This window comes from Schistocerca gregaria, chromosome 1 (genome assembly GCF_023897955.1).
Source record: "Schistocerca gregaria isolate iqSchGreg1 chromosome 1, iqSchGreg1.2, whole genome shotgun sequence".
Taxonomy (NCBI): Eukaryota; Metazoa; Arthropoda; class Insecta; order Orthoptera; family Acrididae; genus Schistocerca; species Schistocerca gregaria.
In genome coordinates this window covers 883,362,223-883,376,812 of record NC_064920.1, presented here as the reverse complement: position 1 = coordinate 883,376,812, position 14,590 = coordinate 883,362,223, and the positions used below count along the sequence as shown (strand labels likewise).

Here is a 14,590-nt window from a genome sequence, read left to right as displayed (position 1 = left end):
GCGCCACACTTTCACTTCCGGCGGCCTCTCTCCATTCCTGACGGGGTGAGGGCGCGCGGCGCGCATTCCGCGCAAGTGTCAAACACTCGCCTTGAGCTCAGGAGCGTTATGACGAAGGCCGCAGCCGCAGCCGCAGCCGGGTCCTGAGACTCCACCGTTCCCGGGGAGGTCGACGCCAGCTAGCTCCAATCGACACGGCAGTCGACCTTTCGCGAGGGAACGGGGGAGGAACACATGTCTGCGCGCTGAGCATGCAAATTCTGCCGTTTCGTGTGAGTTCCGGTACTGCCATACAGCCGCGCTGCAAGGATCAGCTGCTATCGAGTTGAATGCCAAGGAGAATGGCTGGAATTTCCAACAAGCGACCCCAACAAGCTGAGCTCAGTTTTTCCACTACATGCAGTACAGTTTACTACCTATCAAATGGATAGCCCTAATCAGTATAAGTCCGTGAAGTGAAGAGCCAACATCGCTTGTCATGTGGAAAGTGGCCTTCTCTGGATGAACGCTTTACCTGCCGTACATCTAACTCTGCTTCTACATCCACACACTGTAAACCACTGTTATCAGTATTTTTTCTAAAACTCGGTCCACAGGCCCTGGCGGACCCAATGGTACCGACCGGCCACCGTGTCATCCTCAGCACACAGACGTCACCGGATGCGGATATGGGGGCACGTGGTCAGCACACCGCTCTCCCGGCTGTATGTCAGTTTCCGAGACCGGAGCCGCTACTTTTCACTCATGTAGCTCCCCAGTCAGCTTCACAAGGGCTGAGTGCACCGCGCTTGCCAACAGCGCTCGACAGACCGGATGGTCACCCATCCAAGTGCTAGCCCAGCCCGACAGCGCTTGTCTTCGGTGATCTGACGGGAACTGGTGTTACCACTGCGGCAAGGCTGTTGGCAATTTTTCTATATAACATGTAATAATCAGCCAACCAGTTGCACACAAATATTAAAAAAAAGACCATAACCTGATTTCGAAGCCGGCAGGGGTGGCCGAGCGGTTCTAGGCGCTACAGTCCGGAACCGCGCTGCTGCTACGGTTGCAGGTTCGAATCCTGCCTCGGCCATGGATGTGTGGGATGTCCTTAGGTTAGTTAGGTTTATGTAGTTCTAAGTTCTAGGGGACTGATGACCTTAGAAGTAAAGTCCCATAGTGTTCAGAGCCATTTTTGAACCTGATTTCGATAGTTCTAAGACTGTCTTCACCAGAATGGTAAAAGGTAGATGAAATCACATAAGAAATTTAAAATTTTATTTTATTTTCAAATGACATGTATTGTGTTCCATGTGACAAGAATAAAAATCATAGTAAAAAAGACAGACAGTAGTCACAGAATGATAAAACCTCGGTTGCAAGTGGTGGCAGAAGTTAACAGCAGGCTTCAGCTGTTAACATGTGCCGCCACTTGCAACCATGGTTTCATCAGCTGGCTACAGTTGTTAACTTGTGCCGCCACTTGCAACCACGGTTTCATCAGCCAGTTACGGCTATTAACTTGTGCCGCCACTTGCAACCACGGTTTCATCAGCCAGCTACGGCTGTTAACTTGTGCTGCCACTTGTAACCATGGTTTCATCAGCCAGCTACGGCTATTAACTTGTGCTGCCACTTGTAACCATGGTTTCATCAGTCGGCTACACTCGAATTTTCGTGTTTCTTACTAAATTTATAAATGTTATTGACAGTGACAACTCACTCTTGAGATAGCACTCTTATAAGTACATAACAACGAATGTTAGGGAACATACGTCTGTTATATTAATCAGAAAAGTCCCATAATCTTTCAGAAACGCGAATATGGATAATAAACCTTTTACTGACGACAGGACGCGAATTAGAGTTTTCGAATTGGCACCTCCACTCCTATAACCACTACACGACAGTGATCATGCATAAATTGTGACGTTATCCTGTGTCACATTTCATCTGCAAGCTTTAAATACCGATAACACAAAATCTGACACTTAGTTGCAACAACTGAACGTTTTCGAGAGATTCTTAATGTGTCAGAGTATTGCAACAGCATGTATTCATAGCACATTACTTAGAACGTGGTTGTAATATAAAACACAGCAAATAAGAACTTAACAAAATGCAATATATCACCCAAGTGCTTTGGCAAAGTCTATCTTTGAAACAGTAAGACGGTAGCATAACTTTCGCCCGCATCTCGTGGTCGTGCGGTAGCGTTCTCACTTCCCACGCCTGGGTTCCCAGGTTCGATTCCCGGCGGCGTCTCTGCCTCGTGATGGCTGGGTGTTGTGTGATGTCCTTAGGTTAGTTAGGTTTAAGTAATTCTAAGTTCTAGCGGACTGATGACCATAGATGTTAAGTTCCATAGTGCCCAGAGCCATTTGAAGCATATCCTTCCCCGCGCAGAAGTTATTTAAATTTACGCAATAGGCTTTCTGAAAAACAACTTTTTTTTGTTTTTTTGTTTTTCAAAAGATGTCCATTTAAGTTCTCCAAGCATTTCTATTATGCTCTCTTTGGCCTATTTCAACCTTTTGCGATCCTATCATCACGCGTGTGAATTCGTCCATCTCCCGCTTTGATTCCTAATTAATAATGAGTAAGAACACTTGAAAATTAGTAGCATTAGCGCCTTGTAAGATATTTTGTTAGAGAGACACTGTATTTTGTAAGAATCCGTCCAACAGATCTTAATCTCTCGTTCGCATACCGTAATATTAATTTACGTGTTCATCCCATTTCATATTGCTTTTGAATATTACCCGTAAATACCTAAACAACCTGATCCATACGTTCGCTCATAATTGTGAAATGGGAGAGCGTCGGGTTTTCTCTCTTTCGAATTGGCTTGTCTTCCATTTCTCGGCATTTAAAGAGAACGGCCATTTATTAGCGAAAAGTAAATTTTGTCCCTGTCCTTCTACATTTCCTTACGATTGGTCAATGATGTTACCTTAGGATAGATAAAAGCGTAGCCAGCGGACAGTCTGATAGTGCTTCTGATACTTTCTGACAGCATTTGTCCCAATACTTACAGTATTGTTCATAGCGCAAAAAAAATTTCAAAATTCAACAGAGAAATATTAAAAATCGGTGATAATACTCAGTAAACGACTGAAGATGGCCTTGTAAGCCGAAAACCGGTTAACAATAAAAGTAATATTGTAAAACAGAAGCAAACTGGTGCTTTTCATTTATTATAATGTTGTTCTACCAAGAACCGACGGAAGATTCTGTTAATATTAAAAATTGATTCAGTTATGCGAAATAACGAAATAAAGTTACTTTGAAGTTGCATGACCATTTGGGTAAGGAGAAATTTGGAAATCTACGCTTCAGTCCACCAAGTTAGAAGCAAAAGAGATTCTTTTTTTCTTTTGTTTTCTGAATATGCTGCCTTTAACACCCAAAATCTGAGCTTATCATTGATTATTATGGTACCATACACAATTTGTCAATTATTATCCTTTTCCTTTTGAATAACTTGGATGTTCTGGAAATCCGACAGCTCCGTAAAACTGCTGTGCCTGTACTGTCGCGAAGGCTTCTCAGTGCTATGCCCTTGTAGCACATAATGTGTGATGCTACTATGTGTTCACTACTCCTTTGATATGGATGGAAGTAAATTTGATACAAAATAGCACATCGGTGCGGCTATTGACGGCGCAAAACTAGTTCAGTTGAGTAGAAACGAGGAGGAAACTGACGAAGCTGTTGTTAATGTTATGTTTCCGGCAACGACCTAATGTGTGGAAAACATGAAAAAACTAATTCATGATGGCCAGCCCCCGACTTAAATCTGACTACTGTCAAATACGTGCCTTTAGTTTTAACCAGTCTACCGCCTCGCTCGCTGATATTCGCATACGTTTGTTCACATATACTACGCACTCAGCAAGAACGTACAATTTTTCATTCACCTACACTGATGAGCAAAATACCTCAGATTTATGCACGAAGTTCTTTTTAAAAAGACTCTTTTGATTCCACCACTTTTCCTCGGTTCCAAAGTGGTTCATAGAGCACTGATAACAGCGAGGATCTGTCTCAGTGAGGCCATATTACTTACAGTGATCCCATTTCTAATGATGTTATATGGAACGAATAAAAAGTTTCCTTAAAAAGACCATACAGTCCTGAATCGGTGTGCCATTCCGGTTCAGATGGTTCAAATGGCTCTGAGCACTATGTAACTTAACATCTGAGATCATCAGTCCCCTAGAACTTAGAACTACTTAAACCTAAGGACATCACACACATCCATGCCCGAGGCAGGATTCGACCCTGCGACCGTAGGGGTCGCGCGGATCCAGCCTGTAGCGCCTAGAGCCGCTCGACCACAACGGCCGGCGTGCCATTCAGGCAAATCGCTGTGAATAATGAGGCACTCATCCCAGGGACGCATCATGTTGAAGATACCAGTTTTGGTAAAACACGGTGTCCTGCTAGGTGAAGAAATCCGTAACTGCCTGCTGTTCATCCTCGTCCGACAGGAATCGTCGACCCTTCAAGGCCTCTTTTAAGGGGCCGAAGGCGTGATAATCACACAAGAGACATCAGGGCTCTGGGGCAGGTGATCTAGTGTCTCCCACATGGCGTCACGACATTTGCGACATGGAGATATGCGTTATCATTAACTTGGCGCGCCACTCCACAACAGTGGTTTTCGACAGAACTGTTGCCCATACACAGTCTACATTCCCCGATAGACGTCTACCAGTGTTTCTCATTAAGCAGCCAAGAAAAGAATAACAGCACTTTGGCTCTGTCGGACGCATCTGGTAATAACGTCGCCATAGTTCAGGCTTCCAAATTCACCGCACGCACGTCGGACTTACACGAATGTGACATTTAGCTTTCGCCTAAATGTCGGTGCTTCTATAGCCGTATTCGTGTCGTGCTGTATTACATATATTTATCTATTTATTATTATTTATTTAACCTCATCTGATCAGGCCTATCAGGCCTCTTCTTACATCGGACCAGTTACCTAAGAAGTAATCATTTTAATAGGACAAATAGTACTGAAACAATTTGAGTGTCTGTAGCGACAATATAAGTAAGTAATGTAATGAACTAATACAGGGTGATTCTAAAGTCTCTATACATTTCGTACTTAGACAAATTTTACTAACCAATATGTAATGGAACTGCAACTTATGTTGCAATACGATATAATTCCAGTACATTTCAGTGTGGACACCTTGCATGCCTAGGCACTCCACCCAGTGCTCCAGTGTAGACCGAAAAACCTGCCCAAGCATATCTAGTGTAGTCTCAGCAGCTGCGGCTCGAATCCGCTGTGTTAAGTGTTCAGTGCTGCGGATCTTCACCTCGCATACTTTAGGCTTGATAAACCCCCATGCAAAAAGTCTAAGGGTCTCAAGTCAGGAGAGCGGGTTGCCCACATCCGTGGAGGGGCACGACCAATCCATCTGCCGGGAAATGCCTGATTCAGATAATCCCGAACATGGAGGGCAAAATGGGGTGGTGCACCATCCTGCTTAAAAAAACAAAACAGCATCCATACTCCCATCAGATATCAACTGGGGCTCCAAAAACTGTTCCAACATATCTAGGTATGTGGTTCCAGTAACGGTTTGTTCTGCGAAGAAGAAGGGCCCGTACACTGTTGACCTCGTCATCCCTAACCACACAGTTACTTTTGCTGTACCCCGTTGCCACTCCTCCAGCACACTTGGTTGCTGGTCTGCCCAGATCCTGCAGTTGTGTCTGTTCACATGTCCACAAGTATGAAATGTAGCTTCATCACTGAACAAGACATTTTGCATCAAATTACCATTTTCCACAGCTTGTAGCAGGTCATGACACATAGCTTGCCTGGCTGCGTAGTTCTCCGCTTCAAGCTTATGTACGACCACGATATGGTAGGCATGTATGTGCAGCTTGTAACGAAGAACTCTTCATACAGTGGTTTGAGGAATACCAAGCTCCCTACTAGGTCTCCTGGTAGATGCGGAAGGGCTACGTGTGATCGAGCCCTGCACACTTTGCACAGTGTCTGGCGTTATGCCCGGACTCCCTGGACGTTCTTCACCTGAAACACTACCAGAACGCCGGATTTCATTGACTAGGGTCTTGATAGCAAGCCTGGTGGGGCCTGTTTTCCGGAATCGACGGGCAAAGTCTGTCCGCACCTGTTCATACATCATTTCACGAAGACGAGCAGAAACAACAGCGATTCGTTCTTCTTTGGTTAGCATTCTGTCGTAGTAACTGCAAGAAACAAATATTCCCTTACTGTATCACTGAAATGTACAGTGACTTACTACATCACTGAAATGTATAGTGATTTACTGTATCACTGAAATGTATAGTGTCTTTAGAATCACCCTGTATAATTAATTCTGGAGTATTTGCTGCATCCACTAATAATGATAACAGTAATAATAATAATAATAATAATAATAATAATAATAACAATAACAATAACAAGTATAATGATAGTGGCAGTTACAAAAAGAATATATGGGTGTACAAAATAGATGTCTTTTGATACAGCGGGCTCTAGGGAAAGCAAATTAAAAGAGACTGCTCCAGCTAAGAATCCTTGGAAACAAGGAAGATCTGGTTAGTAAGTAGGATGTACAAGAGTAACGAGTGTGTACAGGGATAATCGTTATGATTATTCTTGGTCTGATACGTACTTCATTAGCTGTCTTCCGAAGCTGGAGGTCTTTTTCAATTCTCTAACATAATGAGGGAGATTATTCCAGAGCTAGGTTCCTACTACTAAGAAGGACTTCGAGAAAGTGGGTGAACGACGGAGAAAGACAGAAAGGATTTTGCTCTGAAGGGAACGGGTGTTTCTGCCAAGTTTTTCAGATAAGAGCGTTAAGCTCGAGGAGTGATGTGGAGGAAATTTACGCGGATAAGACAGCAGAAAAAGGCGGAGGGCACGGAAATGTCGGCGCTTGTCTGCACGCAGCCAGGACAGCATATGATGGTGAAATGTGATCAAAGAGTCGAAAGAGCTAGTCTCAGGAGCTTTTTCGAGGAAGGTCTTGCAAGGTAATATGACTGTATTCAACAACTGAAAGTAGAAATGTCCATACAGGAGTCTTATTCAGGTCAAGAGGTTAAAGATTTTTATATTTTTGTAAGGTATAGAGAGATGCTGAGTCCTTCCTGCACACTGAAGTTAAGTACTCGTCCAATTTATATTTTCATCTGTTATTACTCCTAGACTCTTTGCTGACGGAGAAAAATTCGTATTTGTGCCATTTAGGATTAAAGATGGTAGAGATTCCCGATAACTCGGCCTAATGAGCCCAGAAGACCAACCACTACCGCCTGGGTTTTGTATGGATTGAGCTTTGACCCTATGTTTTGACCCCATAATGTTAGTGCACAGACGTCGGTACTGAGATTCTCGATAACTGTCTTCAGTATGAGACCTAATAGAGAACTCTGGGGGATGTCTGGTCTCTAGGCTTGAGCAACGTCCTCAAACGAAACCTTTCTGATCGCCGCTTATATTTTAAATAGAAATTATATTCTTCTCTTAACAGGAAAGCCTAGTCGCCTATGAATTACGTGATAATAATTCTACTTTCATTTTATGTTTTTACGCCTTCCAACAGAAAAGCAGTGATTATTCAAAAGCAATGATTATTTATTTCACAGTGGTGGACGTGTTACGGTCTGCAGGTTGGGTTGAGAGAGTAGGCTTTGCGGTTTCTGCGCAAAAAGGCCACAAAGAGTCAAAGAATTGTGCAGAGACCTTTCATCCCTCACCGAGAGTAGCTTAAGCCTTTCCATTAGCAGACAGATGACCTGTAAAAACGTCAGTTCGGCCAGGGAGATGCAGTCGCTAAGTGCAGCGTTCCGTGGCCACGGCAGGTACCGCAGTGGCCCGACCAGACGGCGACCCGCCGGAGCGTGTGGTAACAGATGATGGATTACCAGCCTCGTGCAGGTGGGGCGGGGGCAGGCGGCCGGCGGTTGGAGAGTGGAGCAGAGCACACAGCGACAGAATGCCATTAGCTGCTCGCGAGAGTGGAAAAAACGACGTGCCCAAATATCTGGTACTGGCCCTGCTGCCTTTGCTACAGGATGCCGCGCACGGAGTTTGCTTCGTTTCCCACTTCCTGCCCACTGCGAAGTGGAGAAACAGACAGGAAGCTACACTACTGGCCATTAAAATTGCTACACCAAGAAGAAATGCAGATGATAAACGGGTATTCTTTAGACAAAGATAATATACTAGAACTGACATGTGATTACATTTTCACGGAAGTTGGGTGCATAGCTCCTGACAAATAAGTACCCAGAACAACCACCAATGGCCGTAATAACGGCCTTGATACGCCTGGACATTGAGTCAAACGTCGTCGAACTGTTCGTTCAGATGATTGTTGACTTGCAAACTCCCCATCTGTTGACTCAGGGATCGAGACGTGGCTGCACGATCCGTTACAGCCGTGCCGATAAGATGCCTGTCATCTCGACTGCTAGTGACACTAAAACCTCCCCTTAGAAAAATTATACAGGACTGGGCTTAAACTGACACACAATATTTTTTAGCGCAACGCAATCTGACTTTCAATAATCCCTAGAAAAGAATGGCCCTGACTAGCACTAATCTATACCTTTCACAAATCACTTACCTCACAAAAATCTTCGTTACTCGAACTACTGCAACACAGCGAGCGCCACTACTGCCAGCTAAATAAAAGATTCAAACTACTGAAGGCACTAACTACTGATAGGCACAGTTAGCAAAAGAAAGATTTTGATAGAGAACAAGCAATGTATTTACCTTAATTCTGTTCAAAAGTCATATTATATATATCAGTTCATGACATCCAGTCTTACAAATGTACTGTCTCTGATGGACACACGTTCAGATCACCCGCTCTAAAAAATGCGCCATCTCACTTCCCACATCCACCACTGCTGGCGGCTCACCTCCAACTGCGCAATGCTACGCGCTGTTAACATCCAGCTGCCCAACACTACAATGGCGAATATTACTACAATGCTAACCAGCCACACACTGCACACAGCACAGCCAGTGATTTTCATACAGAGCGCTACGTGGCGTTACCAATAAGAAAACCTAAACAGCCTACTTACAATACTAGGCCGTTGGGATCCAGCACGGCGTTCCGTATTACCCTCCTGAACCCACCGATTCCTTATTCTGCTGAGAGTCATTGGATCTCGACCAACGCCGGCAGCAATGTCGCGATTCGATAAACCGCAATCGCGATAGGCTATAATCCGACCTTTATCAATGTCGGAAACGTGATACTAAGCATTTCTCCGTCTTAAACGAGGCATCACAAAAAACGTTTCACCAGGCATCGCCGGTCAACTGCTGTTTGTGTATGAGAAATCGGTTGGAAATTTTCCTCATGTCAGCACGTTGTAGGTGTCGCCACCGTCGCCAACCTTGTGTGAATGCTCTGAAAAGCTAATGATTTGCATATGACAGCAATTTCTTCCTGTCGGTAAAATTTCGCGCCTGTAGCCCGTCATCTTCGTGGTGTAACAATTTCAATGGCCAATAGTGTCCATATATGACATTTTGTCGCAGCTCCATCAACATAATAAATGGTATAGTTGTTTTACTTGAATGACTGGCCCAATCGCCACATAGTTATGTTTCCATATTTCTTCTTCTGAAGATGGGCGCTAGATATTTGAAACCTTTGAAGGAATAAAATTTTATTTGTGCAGCTGGTTTCTGATTATTTCAACAAACAGAAATACAGACGATGCATATAATACAGAAGATAGATAAAATAATAAATTCCTTTACATGAATTATTTAATCCAGAGGCAAAGCGAGAGGATGGGAAAAAGTGTGACTGATAGTGTGTTGAAGATCGTACAGATAACATAAATAATCCAGGAATGAGTAAACATTGGAAGCAGGCCTACGTAATAAAAAATGTGAAGCAATTCTTCCATGTAAAAAAGTGAAATGATGAATGATTGAGACAAGGAAGAAATGAGTTGAACATGTTTTGTAGATGCTGTTCTGCAGCATCAATAAATTTTGTAAACTGATTTCTATATGGGTGTACTCCTCTAGAGGTGCAATTTAGGTTTTTACGTTGTTTTACTTTTACATTTCTAGTTTCCAACATGGTTCCTTTTCAAGAGGATCTATGAAACCATGCCATTATAAATCGGTTTACACATAAATACAATGTGATGGATAACACTTGCTTCATTTGCGACTGTTTGATTATAAACACTACGAGTTTCGGGAAAATTACGGTCCCACGTTCAGATGTACAAATTTAGGAGCGAACTGAAAAGTGGTCACATGGCGTAGGGTGCAATGTGGAATAGGTGGACGCAACGGTGATGTGCCACATCTGTAGTATACCTTTTTTGTTAACGAAATCAGTTTCCAATCACTGTCCAAATGGTTCAAATGACTCTGAGCACTATGGGACTTAACTTCTGAGGTCATCAGTCCCATACAACATAGAACTACTTAAACCTAACTAACCTAAGGACATCACACACATCCATGCCCGAGGCTATAGTCACTGTTGTGCAAACTGTTTACTTGCATTAATAATCAACAATAACACTATCTTGTGTCACCAAACTCGCCGCTTCCCAATGACGGCTTCTGGGCCTGAATCACATTCACATCGTTAAAGAAAGCAGTAATTCCCTACGAAATCAGTCCATGCAGCAGGAAAATTTCTTAAAGATCAATGCATCATTTCTAAATTTTATAACTATACGCATGGCTTTTCTTGCTGCCAACGTGATGGTCCTTCCTTCTCTAACATTTCACTTTCTGCTTTAAAATAAGCCAGCACAGTAAAGGGAGGAGTGTAACATTGATGGAGTCTTCTTTAAGCATGAATGTGTGTTCTTCAATACACGTTTTCAACCTGTGAGAAAGCAGCTTTGGCCCCCGCCGTCTTACTTTGTCTTTCATATTCCTAATTACAATGCCTTGAATCTATACTACCTTTTTTTTCTTTTCTTTTCTTGTTGTTATTCTTCCCAAAAAATTTTATGATAGAATCCATTATATCAGCACACATTACATGAATTCAAACTAATGTAAATTAATTTCTCCTGTGGAATCTGTTTATTCAGATCATTCAATTCACTGTTCTGAACGTTTTGTATTAATCAGTTTTCCTGGAAATAGTATATTGCAAAAATTATTGAATTCCCAGTTTTCGATCTAGAGGGCATCCATGAAAATCTAGTAAGCTAAGAAATAGATTCGGAAAAGTAGATAATCTGTCAACTGTAGAACAATTTTGCTCATTTCCAAGACATGTTTATTTCAGCTCAAATATAATTAATTCAGGACATATAACTAATCGTCGCGAAAGACTTCGTAGCCATATAATTAATCAACCAGTCGAAACTTGAAGCTTACATTATGACCAAACCACTATAAATTTCTGGAATATGTTAACAAACTATTGACGGGCTAAATTTTCTGAATCCAACGACACCAATAACAAATATGTAATTGCCATAATTTATTAAGGATTGCGTATTTTTAGTATCCAGATTTTAATAATCCATATGGATGGTATACTTAAAAGTCAGGAATTCCTATAATGTAAGCACAGTTTGGTTCTATATATTTCAATAGCTACTGCTGTTATCGGTGATTTGATAAACGACGTCAAACAGTCATTATTACTTCTATTTAAAATGAATAATTTGATCTAGGGAAACTTCAAATAATAGTAAGATAACCAAAATCACATAATATTCTCGCGCGCGGTTACATAAGGACGGAACGCCCGCATTTCCGTATTTACGCTTCTCGTTTTCCTTGAAGTTAACTCTTGCTCTGAGATTTCAGTGTTCTCTACACTGTGACCTCTAGTATTGTTTTTTGTATTAGCCTCAGGATTATTCGTGGATATGAGCAGTGACCACTAGAATCAGTGATAGATTTAAGCCGGCCGCGGTGGTCTCCCGGTTCTAGGCGCGCAGTCCGGAACGTGCGACTGCTACGGTCGCAGGTTCGAATCCTGCCTCGGGCATGGATGTGTGTGATGTCCCTAGGTTAGTTAGGTTTAAGTAGTTCTAAGTTCTAGGGGACTGATGACCACAGCAGTTGAGTCCCATAGTGCTCAGAGCCATTTGAACCATTTGATAGATTTAAAAGGTCCTATTCGTAAACATGTCACTGTACTTTAACGAACTATCGTCATGATTCCTGTGCCTTGTAGATAATTGTTAATCTGTTATAGGAAAAATTACTTTCTGATACAAGTAATTCATTATTCTCATCGTTTGGCTGAATATAATTTAAAGTTACCTTTCAAAAGTGAGTACAAGAGACCTGCAAAAACATTTGTGATGTGTAATGAGGCCTAGTCTTTAGTGATAGGAATCAAAGCCCGTAAATAAATATGCGAAGTGATTTCGTGTGGACATTTGAAGAGAACTACTGGACTTCTCTTTTCTATTTATTAAGAGATACAGTCCTATCACGAACATTTTTAGCTAAAGGACCAGTAACGCAGCTACCGAGAGGCAACATTAATGAACACACAGATCCCCATTGTATCCTTACAAGCTCAAATACCAACTGTTACTTTACTGCTTCGAACCACTTGCATAGGCTCGTGTCGTTCCACTTTTCAGTTCGCTGGCATTTTTTTAGCACTTTGGGATCAGTTCTCAAATGCCTCCGTAAGGGCTGGAATTATTTTGGTGCTTCAGTAATTTTTTTTCATTGTCCTCGTTCAGCTTTTTTGGACTCACAGCTGCCTCTTACCAGGCGTAAACGTGTGACTCACAGCGCACAGCAATGTTTCTTGGCACCACAGACTCGCATACACGAAGTTCCTACTACGTTCTTGCACTATGTGAGGTTATGACGTTTTACTGTAGGACGCAGATTAGCTTGGAACGTAGTAAGGTGCACATTCGACGCATGTTTCAATAGGATGTCATGACGCACAGAGGCTAGTTATGGCTTTGAAATACGCACCAACAATATCTCAGAAGTTAGCAGTCTATTTAAATCTGTTGGATGAGCCTACTTCCTTATTGTTCAGTAGAGGTTCACTCACATATGTTAATGCGACCGCTTCCAGGACGGGGAGGTATGCCGGTCCCTGATCGAGCACGAACTGCAGATCAACGACGATAGGTCGATTATCCGGCCATGCTTGAAGTGATTTTTAGGCTCTTTATCACACCCCAGTTGGTGTATACCAGGCTAGTTCCCACGTTCCGTCTCGGGTACAAGCTACGGAAACATTCAGAACACTTTCTTACATATGCACACATAATGTACTCTATACGTAGAGAATTGGGTGCACTGCTTGTGTGCTGGGGGCTGAATGGAAGACTGATTAACTCAGCTGTTTAGTCTCATGAAACACTTAGTCAGCATCGGCATCAGTAGCAGGCCTAGTTCGAGTAAACTTAGTACATTTAAACCTACAAACAGAGAACCTATATTAGATTGTCCTTAATTCGAAATAGGAGACAAGGGTGCAGGGAAAAAATGGAAACTATTAACGTCAGCGACGAGGAGAAAAATAAAGATCCATTTGCATCTTGAACCGCCTAAAAATGGTGGTAAAATCTTGTACTTTCCTGATTTACACTGAGTTGGCCAAAGTCGTGCGACAGAAATATGCACACATGCAAGTGACTATGGTATCGCGTGCACAAGACATAAAAGGGCAGTGCATTGGCGGTGCTGTCATTTGCATTCAGGTGATCTATGTGACAAAGTTTCCGACATGATTAACAGACTTTGAGCTCGGGGTGGTAGTTGGGCCTAGACGTATAAGTATTCCATTTCGAATATCGTTAGGAAATTCAATATTGCAAGATCCACAGCGTCAAGAGTATGTCACAAGACCAAATTTCAGACATTATCGCTCACCACGGAGAAAGCAGTAGCCGACGGCCTCCACTAAACGACCGAGAGCAGCGGCGTTTACTAGCTTTGTCAGTACTTACAGAAAGGCAACACTACACAGAAATTAACGTGGGACGTACGACAGACGTATCTGCTAGGAAAGTACGACGAAATTTGGCGTTAATGGGCTACGGCAGCAGACGGCCGACACGAGTGCTTTTTCTAGCAGCACAACATGGCATGCAGCGCCTCTCCTGGGCTCGTCATCATATCGTCTGGACCCTAGACGACTGGAAACTGTGGCCTGGTCAGATGCGTCCCGATTTGAATTGGTAAGAGCTGATGGTAGGAATCGAGTTCGACAAAGACCTCGCGAAGCCCTGGATCCCTGTTGTCAACAAGGCACTTTGCCAGCTGATGGTGGCTTCATAACAGTGTGGGATGTGTTTACATAAAATGGACTGCGTTCTCTGGCTCAACTGGACAATCATTGACTGGAAATTGTTTTCATCGACTACCTGGAAATTATTTGCAGCCATTCACGGACTTCATGGTCCATGGCTACGATGGAATTTTTATGAAAGGCAATACGTCATGTCAACGGGTCACAGTTGATCGCGATTTATTTGAAAAATATCCTGAACAGTTCGAGCGAATGATGTTGCCACATAGATTGCCCGGCATGAATCCCACCGAACATTGATGGACATAATCGAGACGTCAGCATAGCCAACACGTTTGCAATTATGGACGACT

The 14,590-nt window shown here is 42.8% G+C and overlaps 1 pseudogene; it reads right to left on the bottom strand.

Moving 5' to 3' along the window:
* Positions 1-789: 789 nt before the first annotated feature.
* LOC126289852 (5S ribosomal RNA) lies at positions 790-907 on the bottom strand (annotated as a pseudogene).
* Positions 908-14,590: the final 13,683 nt, after the last annotated feature.